The sequence below is a fragment of the Panthera tigris genome, chromosome B1 (genome assembly GCF_018350195.1).
Source record: "Panthera tigris isolate Pti1 chromosome B1, P.tigris_Pti1_mat1.1, whole genome shotgun sequence".
Taxonomy (NCBI): Eukaryota; Metazoa; Chordata; class Mammalia; order Carnivora; family Felidae; genus Panthera; species Panthera tigris.
The window spans coordinates 44,547,069-44,559,946 of NC_056663.1; positions in this window are offsets into that span (position 1 = coordinate 44,547,069).

The following is a 12,878-nucleotide window of genomic DNA, read 5'->3' on the forward strand; positions in this document are numbered from 1 at the left end:
TCTCCGTCTCGCGTGAGTTGCTGACTGGCTTTGTAATCTTCAAACAGTAAACGCGTTTGGTGGGTCCACCGCTTGCCTTGACGAGTGGGCCCTCCAGGCCCACTTTAAGGTCGGGCAGGCGGAGGCGGGCAGGGTCCTGGGATTTGGAGTGGTAGCCACAGAGCTAGGAGAAGGCGGAGGTACTAGTTTGATTTCCTCCAGGGCTCACTTCGTTTTCCGGGCTGAATGTTGTGATTTTCGTGGCCGACACTGGAAATCAGCGCTGATGAGGCGCCTTGAGAGCGCTGGGTGCCTACGGACTCTGAAGGCTGTGGTGTGCATTGCAAACGTTCCTCATCATTAAATGTAGGAAATGTCTTCTACAAACACTAGCACTCACTGCCCTCCCGCCCCAGAAGCAGTTCGTTACTGCCGTGGTGATCTGCCACTTTGAGCACGTTTTCAAGTGGCTACTTAGCCTAGAAAGTATGAGTCCAGAGTCCCAGCTACATAGGTTAGGACCGGAGAGGGGATGTTCCATACAGGCGGAAGAGGTAAGCAGCAATGTGTGTTCTAGAAGCTGCAAGCCACTTAATATTTTAAGAGGAGGAAAATGAGGCCCGAGTTAGGAAGCCAGGTGCTGGAGGACTTTCCAGTTGAGAGAAGATTGTCCTTAGAGAAAGGAACAGGTAGCGACCAAAGGTAAGGGAGGAATAAACCTCAGTATTGGTAGGTGAAATCACTGGAGTAGACTTATTCAGAGTCTTCAAACTTAAGAATATAAACCTCTAGAAGTATTCAGGCCAGGAGAGTTTTCAGGAAACCAGTGTGTACATCCTAATTTTTACAGAGTCGCCCGAGAACACACTTTTCTCCCACTTTACAAAAAAAAAAAAAAAAAAAAAAAAAGGCATATCTCTCTCCAATCGTGAATCAAATCTTACTATGATGTCTTGCCCAAGGGTGTACAAACCTATGGGACACCAGACACAAGAACAATTGGAAATATGTAAGTATTTGGATTTCCCAGTTAGTTCCCAATTATTTGTTTTCAACAAAATTGAAGGGGATCCTAATTGAGTTACCAGTTGATAGATTATTTTAAAAACTGATTATTATTATTTTTTAAATGTTTATATATTTAGTTTTGAGAGAGAGAGAGAGAGCACAAGTGGGGGAGGGACAGAGAAAGAGAGGGAGACACAGAATCTGAAGGAGGCTACAGGCTCCGAGCTGACAGTCCATCGCAGGTCTGAACCCATGAACCGGGAGATCATGACCTGAGCCCAAGTCAGATGCTCAACTGGCTGAGCTACCCGGGTGCCCGGAAAAATTGATAGATTGTTTTAAAATTTTAAATAATTATTTTAAAAGTGGCGGGTGAAATTTTAAGAAGAAACAATACTTTGCACAGACTCAAAGTATCTCCTCCAAAATATTTACTCTAGTATTAAATGTTTTAACATACAGCTACAACATCTTTGATACTGCTTCCTCCGAGGTAGAGCTTGAATCCCACCTCTTATTGAGTGTGTGGGCTGGATTTAGATACTTGTTTCTGAACAATAGAATATGGGAAAGGAAAATGGTAAGTTTTACAGTAGAGAAACTGGCAGATACCACCTTAACCAAGTGGTCAAGGTTAACACCACCAGTAATAAATCAGGTTGATATCATTTGCCCCTTTGATACGATGCAATGAGAAGGACTTCACCTCTGTGGAATTCTTCCCCCAAATTTATAACCCCAGTCTAATCAAGAGAAAACAGCCAAATCTAAGTTGAGACATTCTAGAAAATATCTAACCAGTACACCTCAAAACTTTTCACATCATGAAAGACATGAGAAACTCTGGAGGAGACGAGGAGATGACAACTAAATGCAGCGTATCCTGGATTGGATCTTGGAAGAGGAAAGGGACATTAGAGGGAAAAAATGGTGAAATCAATAATGTCTGTAGTTCATAGTATTACAGCAATGTTAATTTCTTAGTTCTGATCAATGTACCATGCTTCAAGATGTCAACATTAGGGGAAGAGCTGGGTTAAGGCTATGTGGGGGGAACTCTTTGCACTATCTTTGTGACGCTTCTGTAAATCTAAAAGTAATTGAAAATCTAAATTAAAAAACTGGTGGTAGATCACAATGTGATTTGGCATAGAACTTCGAAGGAGTTCAAATAATTGAGTTCCGGGGCGCCTGAGTGGCTTAGGCAGTTGAGCGTCTGACTCTTGATTTTGGCTTAGGTCATGGTCCCAGGGTTGTGGGATCGAGCGCCTCCTTGGGGTCCTCACTGAGCGTGGAGACTGCTTAGGATTCTCTCTCTCCCTCTCTCTTCCCCTCCCCTGCTTGTGTGTGTGCACATGCATGCTCCTTCTCTCTCTCTCTCTCTCTCTCTCAAAATAAACATTAAAAAAAAAGTTGCACAGTCCACAGACTGAGCCAGCTGGCACCCCAGAAATTTTTTTTTTTTAGTTTTATTTAACAATGCTAATGTTTGCAATCTGTCTGAAACCCCCTGCGGGTAATTAAATTTACAATGATAAATTCATTCATGCAAACAAAATTTTGAAGATCACTAATTTAGAACAATGTCTTTCAAATGTTTGGCCACAACTCCCGTAAGAAACACATTTTGCAATGTGACCTAGTATACACGTTATATTAGTTACAATTAGAAGATTTATGAAACAATCTACATTTGTATTATGTCTTTTTTTTTTTTTTTTTTTAATGCCAGTAGTGACACTCTAAATTGATTGGACAACCTCTGATACAGAATTGTTGTCAAAGAGCTGTGATCTGGGCGTTGTGTTCTGGGCAGCAACTTCATTTTTTTGTATTAAAAATTTTTTTTTTTAATTTTTATTTCTTTTTGACAGAGAGTGTGAGCAGGGGAGGGCCAGAGAGATGGAGACACAGAATCCATAGCAGGCCCTAGGCTCTGAGCTGTAGCACAGAGCCCGACGCGGGGCTCGAACTCACAAGCCATGAGATCATGACCTGAGCTGAAGTCAGACGCTTAACTGACTGAGCCACCAGGCGCCCCTTAAAAAAAAAAAATTTTTTTTTAAATTTTAGAGAGAGAGAGCATGAACAGGGGAGAGGCAGATGGAGAAAGAGAATCTTAAACAGGCTCCCTGCTCAGCAGAGAGCCTGATGGAGGGTTCGATCTCATGACCTGAGCCGAAATCAAGAGTTGGATGCTCAATCAACTGAGCCACCCAGGCACCCCATCAGCTACATTTTAAGTGAAGGCCATGAATGATTCATTTTAAATGAAAGTGATGAGTGATTCCAGTTTCTTGGAATCATTTAGCAGAACCCACATTATAGTGGATTGAAAAGGGAGTGGAAGGATAGAAGCAGAAATAGCTGTGTAGACAGATCTTTCCAGTTTTTTGAGGCTCACTCTTTTTCTTCCTTCCTTTTCTTTCTTTCTTCCTTCCTTTCTTTCTTTCTTTCTTTCTTTCTTTCTTTCTTTCTTTCTTTCTTTCTTTCTTTCTTTCTTTCTCGTTTATTTTGAGAGAGAGCTGGAGAGGGACAGAAAGAGAGGGAGAATCCCAAGCAGCCTCCAAGCTATCAGTCAGTACAGAGTCCAACACGGGGCTTGATCTCATGACCTCGAGATCATGACCTGAGCCAAGATCAAGAGTCAGGAGCTTAACTGACAGCCACCCAGACATCTGGAGGCATTTTATTTCTGCAAAGAAAAAACTGAGTCAATGTGGCAAAATGTTGACATTTGTTAAATCCTTGTTTGTTACCTGGTTCTTTGCTCTGTTTTCAGTGTGTTTGAAATAGTTCCTAAACAAAGGTTTGGTTCTGAAGGAGCAATTAGATGATAGCTGGAGGGGAATGCAGGGTTGGGAGAGAGGCTCATGACACACTTTTATTCATCAGTATGGAGCCAGAGGTTGAAAATGCAGGAGAGGTGGTAGTTGATGAACAGCTTTCTAAAGAAACTGGGTCAGGGCACCTGGGTGGCTCAGTTGGTTAAGCATCTGACTCCTGATTTTGGCTGAGGTCATTATCTCACAGTCTGTGAGTTCGAGCCCTGCGTTGGGCTCTGTGCTGACAGTATGGAGCCTGCTTGGGATTCTCTGTCTCCCTCTCTCAGCCCCTCGCCCCATGCATGCACACTCACTGTCTCTCAAAATAAATAAACTTAAAAAAATTATTATTTTAATGAACTGGGTCAAGGAGCTGAGTCAACTGGCAGAGATGAAGTTTGGCTTGATGACAAGGAGAGAATCCATTCATCTGAAACAGGAAGAAATCGGGAGGATGGAATAAGGACGTGGTTTGTAACTAGGAACAGGAGACTATGAGAAAATATTGGTGGCTGATAGCGAGGGCTTCACTGAGCTCTGAGCCTGCATATTGATAGTGCCTACAATTTATATCTTCCAGTTCCTGCAACACCACAATGCTATATAACAGCGAAGATGATTTGAAACAATCATCTGAGTTTTCAGTTTTTCCAGGCAGGTAAAAGTAAGGGCCAGGATAAAAGGCAGCCAAAGATGATAGCAAGAAAGCAGTTCAGGTGATTAACCATGGCATCTGAGGAAGCAGAGAGGGAAACGGGGGAATTCAGCGTCCAGAAGTCTGGATGAAAAGACAGGAACTAGAATGGGGAGAGGTCAAAGTAAGAATATTTGAGTTCAGGATATTCGGAGAATTCCACAGCCAACTCACCTGTGGGTAAAAGTGGGTGAGGCTAAGGTGGAACCAGACCTAATTTCTAGAATTGGAAAGCAAGGCATCCCATACACTGGACAGCTGCTCAAGATAAAGGTTAATAAAATCATTCATAGCACCAGCTTACAAGTTTAGGCTGGATAAAAATAGGAGAAACACATTTTGGGAAGGTTTCCCTGTCAGCAGCGGGGGAACTCACCCAGCTTGTCAGAGAGCAGACTATCCAGCTGGAGTGTCGCTTATTCGCCTGGCCCTGGTGAAAATATGGAGCGCATTCTCTCATCCTCAAATACAGTATTCAGAATGTTCACAATTGTTATTCTTGAGCAGTGGGTTTATAAAGACCGCCTCTTTCTCTCTTCTCTGTATTTTCCAAGTGTTTGACAGTGTGCCAAGAGTTGCTCGAATCGGAAGTAAATAAAGTCTTCAAAAAGAAAACTTGTCTCCCTCCACACTTTTCTCCACTAGGTCTCAGATTTGTCCCTTCTCCAACCTATTTGTCCCTCCAACCTATTGTGGTTTTGTTTTGTTTTGTTTGAGAGAGAGAGAGAGAGAGAGAGAGAGCAAGCAGGGGAGAGGCAAAGAGAGAATCCCAAGCCAGCTCTGCACTGTCAGTGCAGAGCCCGATGCAATGCGGGGCTCGAACTCCTTGAGCCAAAGTCAAGAGTCTGACACTTAACCAACTGAGCCAGTCAGGTGCTCCCAGCCATTTTTTTTTTCACTTCACTAGGATTACCACACCTGAATCTTCCTGATTCGGGCTTTCCTACTCCAATTCAGCCTGGCCAATCATCTGATACCTCTGCAGCACTTCATCTTTCTTTAGGGAGCTACTTACTGCCTTTCAGAGAAAACTTAGAGTCCAGGAGTGCCCAGCAAATGACCCCAATTCCTGTGGGAACCCACCATTCTCAGCATACTCCACCCCATCTTCCAGTCTCTAGGTTTGGTCCTGCTTCCCTCCATCCTGATTGCCCCTGGCCCCCCATGTCCATTACATCAAGACATTACATCAAGACACATGCCTAAGTTACTTCCCCTGGAAACCTTGCTTCCCGCAGTCTTTATGTGAGTGTATGTGATTCACTAGGCCTCAGTTGCAAATTAGAACATTTTTATTGTAGAACCAGTGTTCATAATCCTGTTTGGCTCATCTGTACGGGGACCAACACGGGGGATCATTTTGTTTGTAACACACCATGATGTCTTATGAATAATTGACTTTAAAATGTTTAAAAGCAGTCAGCACCCCACTCTGCATTCAGTTCACTTCCGTTTCCTTTTTCTTTTTTTAAAGATTTTATTTTTTTAAGTTTATTTATTTTGAGAGAGAAGGAGCACAAGTAGGGGAGGGGCAGAGAGAACGGGAGAGAGAGAATCCCAAGCAGGACTGTCAGCTCAGAGCCTGACATCAGGCTCAGAGCCTCACACGAACTGTGAGATGATGACCTGAGCTGAAAGTAAGAGATGCTTGACCGACTGAGCTACCCGGGCGCCCCTAAAGATTGAGCCCCAACATGGGGCTCAAACCCACAATCCCAAGATCAAGAGTCACATGCTCCACTGACTGAGCCAGCCAGGCACCCCATTGTCTCTCATTTCTTTGCTTGAGCTGTTCTCTCCAGTTCGAGTGGCAAATGTTAAAAATCAAGTTTCAAAAGAGTATTGTTTCATCCCATAGGGTTTAATTATTTTGGATGAAGTTAATAGCACGCCTGGCTGGCTCAGGTGGTAGTGCATGCGACTCTTGATCTCAGCGTTGTAAGTTTGAGTCTTGCGTTGGGTGTGGAGTTTACTTAAAAATAAATCTTTAAAAAAAAATTAAGCAGGGCCCCCCGGGTGGCTCAGTTGGTTATGTTTCTGGCTCTTGATTTCGGCTCAGGTCATGATCTCACAGTTGGTGAGTTCTAACCCCACCTAGGGGCTCTGCGCTGACAGTGCAGAGCCTGCTTGGGATTCTTTGTCTTCCTCTCTCTCTGCCCCTCCCCTGCTCTCATGCGTGCCCTCTCTGTCTCCAAAATAAATAAGTAAACATTTTTTTTTTTAATTTAAGAAGCAATTATTTTGACTAATGGATCTTCTGGATTTGAGAATAAAAGAGTGTAAAGAAAAAACAGTATTGGGGTGCTCTCTCAGTCAGTAGAGGAAGTGATTCTTGGAGTCTTGAGTTGGAGCCCCATGTTGGATGTAGAGATTACTTAAATAAAAACTTCAAAAGAGAAAAAACAGTATTATGGTGTGATTCTACTTTTGTATATTTTTAGTATACACAAAGAAATCTGGAGTTACAGCTTATATCAGTGGTTATGTCTGAGGGAATGGAGGTGATTACAAAGACTTTCTGTAATGTACTTCTGTAGTATCTTAGATTTTTCTATTAACTAGATTTGTAATCTGAAAAAGGTGGACACATGTTCAAGAACTGTACACACAGGTAAACTAAACCACACAAAGTAATTTCCCCAGGATAAGTGTTGAAGTGAACTAACCTACTTCTATCATCTTTCAAGCAGAAAAAACGATGCTCCCTCTCCTTAAGGAATGGATCATTTTCTTCTCATTTAAAGACAAAACGAAGACATGGATGAGCTGGCTTCTAATTGTTTTGAATTACTCCTCGCTCCTGAAACGCACCCAAGCTGTGTCCATTTTGTCTGTCAGCAGCCCCACTAACTTCTTGCATGAGTGTTTTCTTGCTGTTTTCTCAGAGATGAATGAAGCTTTCCAGAAAGTTCTACAACTTAAAAACCCAGTTCCAGACTTTCCTCCTCCCAAGAGTCTGCTTTAGCAAAATAAATGTGTTAGTTAGGCAGTACTTTGCACATGCTGAAAGTCTGATGGGGGGGGGGGGGAGGTGGGGGCTGAGATTCTTGCATTTCTAACAAGCTCCCAGGTGGGTGGCAGGAATGCTGGCCTGAGGATCATAAGTATTTCTGACCCTATTTCACCTTCCGACTAGCTTCTCTAACGTGATCCCTTTCAACAAGGCTTTGTATACAGCTGGTAATAACTAACTATGCTTAGCTATTAGCTAACTTAGCAGAGTAATTCCACATAGTAATGAATTTCCCATCTACCCTGTCTCCCTTCCCACATAGTGCTTAACCCTGGCTATACTTTAAAATCACCTGAGGAACTTTACCAAAAAAAAGGCAAGGACCCTTGGCCAATACAATTTGACCTTGTGAACGGGGGATCCAGGCATTGATAGCTTTATTAATTTTTAAAAATTTTCTTAAAATTTATTTATTTATTTTGAGAGAGAGAGAGAGCACAAGCGGGGTAGAAGCAGAGAGAAGGAGAGACAGAATCCCAACCAGACTCCGTGTCATCAGCGCAGAGCCTGATGGGCTCAGAACTCAGAAACTGTGAGATCATTACCTGAGTGGAGATCAAGAGTCTGGATGCTTGGCTGACTGCGCCACCCAGGCACCCCTAGGCATTGATAGCTTTAAAAAAGCTTCCTGTGTGGTTCTAAGATGCAACAAGCGTTGCTCTGTGCTTCAGTCATTGAAGGGGAGATAGGGCAAGGTGAAAGAGAAATAGTCTGTCATCTCCGTTCCTTAGAGGTACAGAAAGAACTCAGAACTAAGATACTTGGGATACACACTTCTACCCCCGTGTAGATTACCTACGAGATGAGAAAGGGACGCACCATGACTGTGGGGTAAGTCTAGACAGACCAGGACTGAGCCTTGCAGAGATTTGGGTGCCTTGGTGCAGCGCACGCAAGACGGGATGACTCCCACATCCTCTAACCTGGCCCAGAAATAGCAGAAGGGGCTGCTGGAGCTGCAGGGCCAAGGCTTCAATGCCCCACGTGGGGCCATAACTGAACATCCTATGGGGTGGCTGAGGAAGCCATTGGACACCTTGGGGGTTAGACTTGGATATACCACGCCCAACAGAACAAGTTCAGGAGAACTTTGTTGGATTATAAAAAGACATGTAAAAAGAATGTAAATTATGTTGAATTACAAAAAGATAACCCTATTCCCTGCTAACGAGTTGCAGACCAAGATTCACATCCGTTACACTAGTAAAGATTAAAGTGTGAGCCCTGCAGAAGCACTGTATTTGTACTTTATATAGAGTTCTTGACTAGCAGAGGGCCTTCAGTACCCAAGGGAGAGAACCTGTGGGGAGCAAGCATCCCAGACCAGCCTTTGCCAAAAGTTTCCAGGCCCTTTCCCAAAAAAGAATAGTGGGTCGGATGTCCAGGACTCTGCTCCCTACTCCCCCTTCCCCCGCCCATACCTCCATGTTTTTATCATTTGTAAAGCAAAACAACAACAACAACAAAATGTTATGTTTGTTGTAACTATCAAAAAGATGACGATAACTACTGCGGTGGTTTGTCTCAATGGAGCATTTATTTAGTCTGCCTGAGTTCTTGATCCTTAATCTCTAGTGTATATAAACTGAGTTAACTAAACACTCCTGATTCCTCCCAGTAACCACATATCTGAGTCCTGAAAGCAGTGAAAGGGTTTTATCCTTCCTTTTTAAAGAAAAAAATGAAGCTCCACGTGGGTGGTGATTTTTGTGTTTTGCTCACTGATGTATCCCAGACACCTAGATCAGTGTCCGGCACACAGAAGGCACTCAGGAAATATTTGTTGAATGAATCAAACTGCATCGCTCTCCTGTGAAGGCTTGTCCCACTATAAGGCCAAAGGTGCCACCAGTCCCACTGAGGAAAGTGGCCCAGAGGCTTCAGCAAGGGGACCTCTGGAGTCTGAGGAGGACCTACCCAAGGACGTAAGGGCACCTGCTGGCTGATTCTCCACTCTGGCTCTTGTAGTGGATGCAAGCTTGCTGTGATAGTTTGGACTAATAGAGCTGATGTCCTCAGATTATGTAGCTCAGTGGTTCTCACAGTGGACTAGCAGCATTCCCAGATAATTCTGGGAATGTACTAGCAATGCAAATTCTCAGGCTCCACCCCAGACCTCCTGAATTAGAAACTCTGGGGGTCCAGCCTCGCAAGGTGTCTTAACAAGCTCCCCAAGTCGTTCTAATGCCCTCTGAAGTTTGAGCATCACTGATGTAGCAGGATGAGGGGCAAGAGGATGAGCTGGAGAGGGGACAAGGATTGGAAGTTCGGGGCCCATTTTGAGTCTTAGTGTGGGGTCTGCATCCAAGCAAAAAGATGCTTCCTGCCTTCCTGCGGTTCCTCAGGGAGCTGGTGATGAATACTGTTTAGAACACATGGGGTAGGCATGAGTTTCTCTGGTGAGAGTCCCTGTGGAATACTCGAGGCAAAAAATGTGGGCAGGGAAAGAGTGAGGTTACAGTTTTCCCTTGCTCTAAACATAGTTCTGACCAGGACGTGGTGGATGGTTGTTCTGTTGGAATTGTAGGGGATGAGGTGTAGTCAGGAGCGCAGAACATAAATGAAGCTGTACGGTACAAGAAACCCAACTCTCTGGGAAAGGTCAAGAAGACAGCAATTATCAGAGAATTGAAGTAGAGGAAATCAGAGAGTGGGCTTACTTCATTCAGGAGTCCATGAAGACTCCTGGGGAGACAATGTTACGACCTCCTTTCTTTCCCTTCCTTGGCAAAAGAAAGCTTCTGACTGAACTGTAAATTTTAATGCAGCTACTCATTCAGGGATTTAAGTTTTCATGATGCAGGCCCAAGAGCCAGGGCCCTCTGCTACCCACCCCTCACTGGATCCAAATACCCACTGGTCACATATACTTTGTGTGGCATCTATGTGAATGTTATACATAGCAGGCCAACTGTCTTGATGGGTCAGGATCAATAGCTCTCCTTGGGTTGATAATGTCTTCCCGTTTGCAATGGCTTATCTTCAACCCTGGAGGAACATGAGGGAAGCTGTCAAGTCTGAGATGAAGAAGAAAGAATTGGGAGTCTCCAGGAGGGAAAGAGGAATCAGTCAGTGGTAAAAGATTTGTTCCATTTGAAGGTGCCAAATCTTGTCAAAGGAGGGACTATCCACTGATGATGGAGTGGCATTTCCAATTATATCTTGACTACAGCAGAAAAATGGTGGTGCCATCTTCTTCCTTTGTGATTTGAGATCTTCTAAACCCAGGGCTGAATAGGTGGAGGTAATGAACCACAGCCTCTGGGCCCCTTGCACTACAGAAAGCTGATCTGGTTCAGATACCATCTATGGAGGAAAGGAGAGAGGAAGTCATGCTACTTTCCCTCCAAATCAGTACCACTAGCATCATTTGTCAGTGAATTGAGTAGCAAAGTTCATCAGGCTTACAGAGTAGAGTTCAATGCCACTGTGTAGGACATCAGAACTGTCTAGTACGTTGTAAAATGTCCCTAGTCTCAGTTAAGAGGCTCAGCTCGGGGCCAGGAAACACAGCTGTGGCTGGGCTTCTTGGTGGTTCTTGAATGGCTCAGAACTTGAAAGTCCCAAGAGCTGAGGGATTACCCGAGGCACAACTACATTTATTATTATTATTTTTCAATGTTTAGTTTTCACAGAGAGAGAGACAGACACAGAATCCATAGCAGGCTCCAGGCTCTGATCTGTCAGCGCAGAACCCAATGCAGCCCTCAAACTCATGAACTGTGAGATCATGACCTGAGCTGAAGTCAAACAACGGACTGAGCCACCCAGGTGCCCCAGGACAACCACATTTATATCCATGATTCCACTGCAAATCTGAACCTATCCTGATAGAGCCTAAGGAAAGAGTTCTTAATAGTTCAGAGTCCTGTCTGTCCTATGGGAAGGAAGTCTTGTTCCTCCCATGTCAGGGTAGAGTGACTAGGAAAAGGTTTAAATGCAGCCCAATGGCAAAAGCTCAAGTCGAGAAGCCATGCAAACTTTGTTCCTAGCTGGATAGAGCTGACTGATGAGTGGTGAACTGAGGTCAGAAGGTAGCACATCTGCCTGCATGGCTGTGTTTGACTGGAGAGGGGAGGCAGGGTTGTAACTAGCTTGTCCCAAACCAGATCTGAGCAGTGCAGAAGTGTTCTACGCCGCTCCTGGTTCTGCCCGCCCCACCCCCCCTCCCCCAGCAACTCTGGTTAGGCTTCTGGAACTTTTCCTTCAGTATTCATCTCAGACAGCGTGAAGCCAGGCGCATAATCTTGAGATAATGTGAAGCAGTATGCTGAGGTGTACAATCCTTGTGGCACCCCTCACTGAATGGTACAGAAGCACCGAGACTAGACTTCCTTCCTTGTTTTAACGAACTCTTCCAGCAGGAGGCAGCACTAACTTGAGTATTGTGGCTGGAAACTAAAACACACACACACACACACACACACACACACACACACACACACACACAACTTTTCGTAAAGAACCTAAGAATAAGGAACAAATGACAGCTCAAAGGTCTTCCTTTATTTTTACTTTTTAAAATTTTTAAAAATGTTTTATTATTTATTTTTTGAGAGAGAGCGAGTGAGCGAGCGAGCAGGGGAGGGCCAGAGAGAAAGGGAGACACAGAATCCAAAGCAGGCTCCAGGTTCTGAGCTGTCAGTGCAGAGCCTGATGTGGGGCTCAAAGTCCAGAACTGTGAAATTGTGACTTGAGCCGAAGTCAGTACTCAACCAACTGAGCCACCCAGGTGCTCCCAAAGGTCTTCCTTTAAAAACCAGCTTCCTGTGCTATGGCCTCTTAACAGCTGGAGGAAGGAGGGATTTGCTTCCATTTTGGCCATGGGGTCCCCTCCCTCCCTGCAGGGCACATTCAAGTCATATTCTTTGGAATGTGTACATTCAAGAAAACCTAATCTTCAGGGGTTGTGCTTTCCCCCAATCAATCTACAGTTTCCTCTACTCCTCATATTCATTTAACCTGTTGCAGATGAGGAGGGAGGTTTGTTCTAGTTATTTCCAGAAAATGAGGTATCAACTGCCTGTCACTGGGGTGTTGGCTCTTCCATGCAGGAATACTTGTCCCACAGCACATGGCACCTGTCCTTTGCTTAGAAGGGCAGGGAGGGTTGGCTCTGCTAAATTCTGAACCTCATTTTGAGGGGGCCAGGTTTGTGATTTCAGCAACAAAAGCTGAATATACAAGATAAGAATCATGCGCAGGCTCAATCCCTAAATGTGTTACCTCCACTAGGTCAGCTCCTGGAAGGCAGTGCTTTGTTGTGCCCACTGCTGTCTCTAGTGCCTGAAAGTGCCTGCATGCAGGCACACAGTAGGCACTCAATAAATAGCCCTTCTGGGGTGCCTGGGTGGCTCAG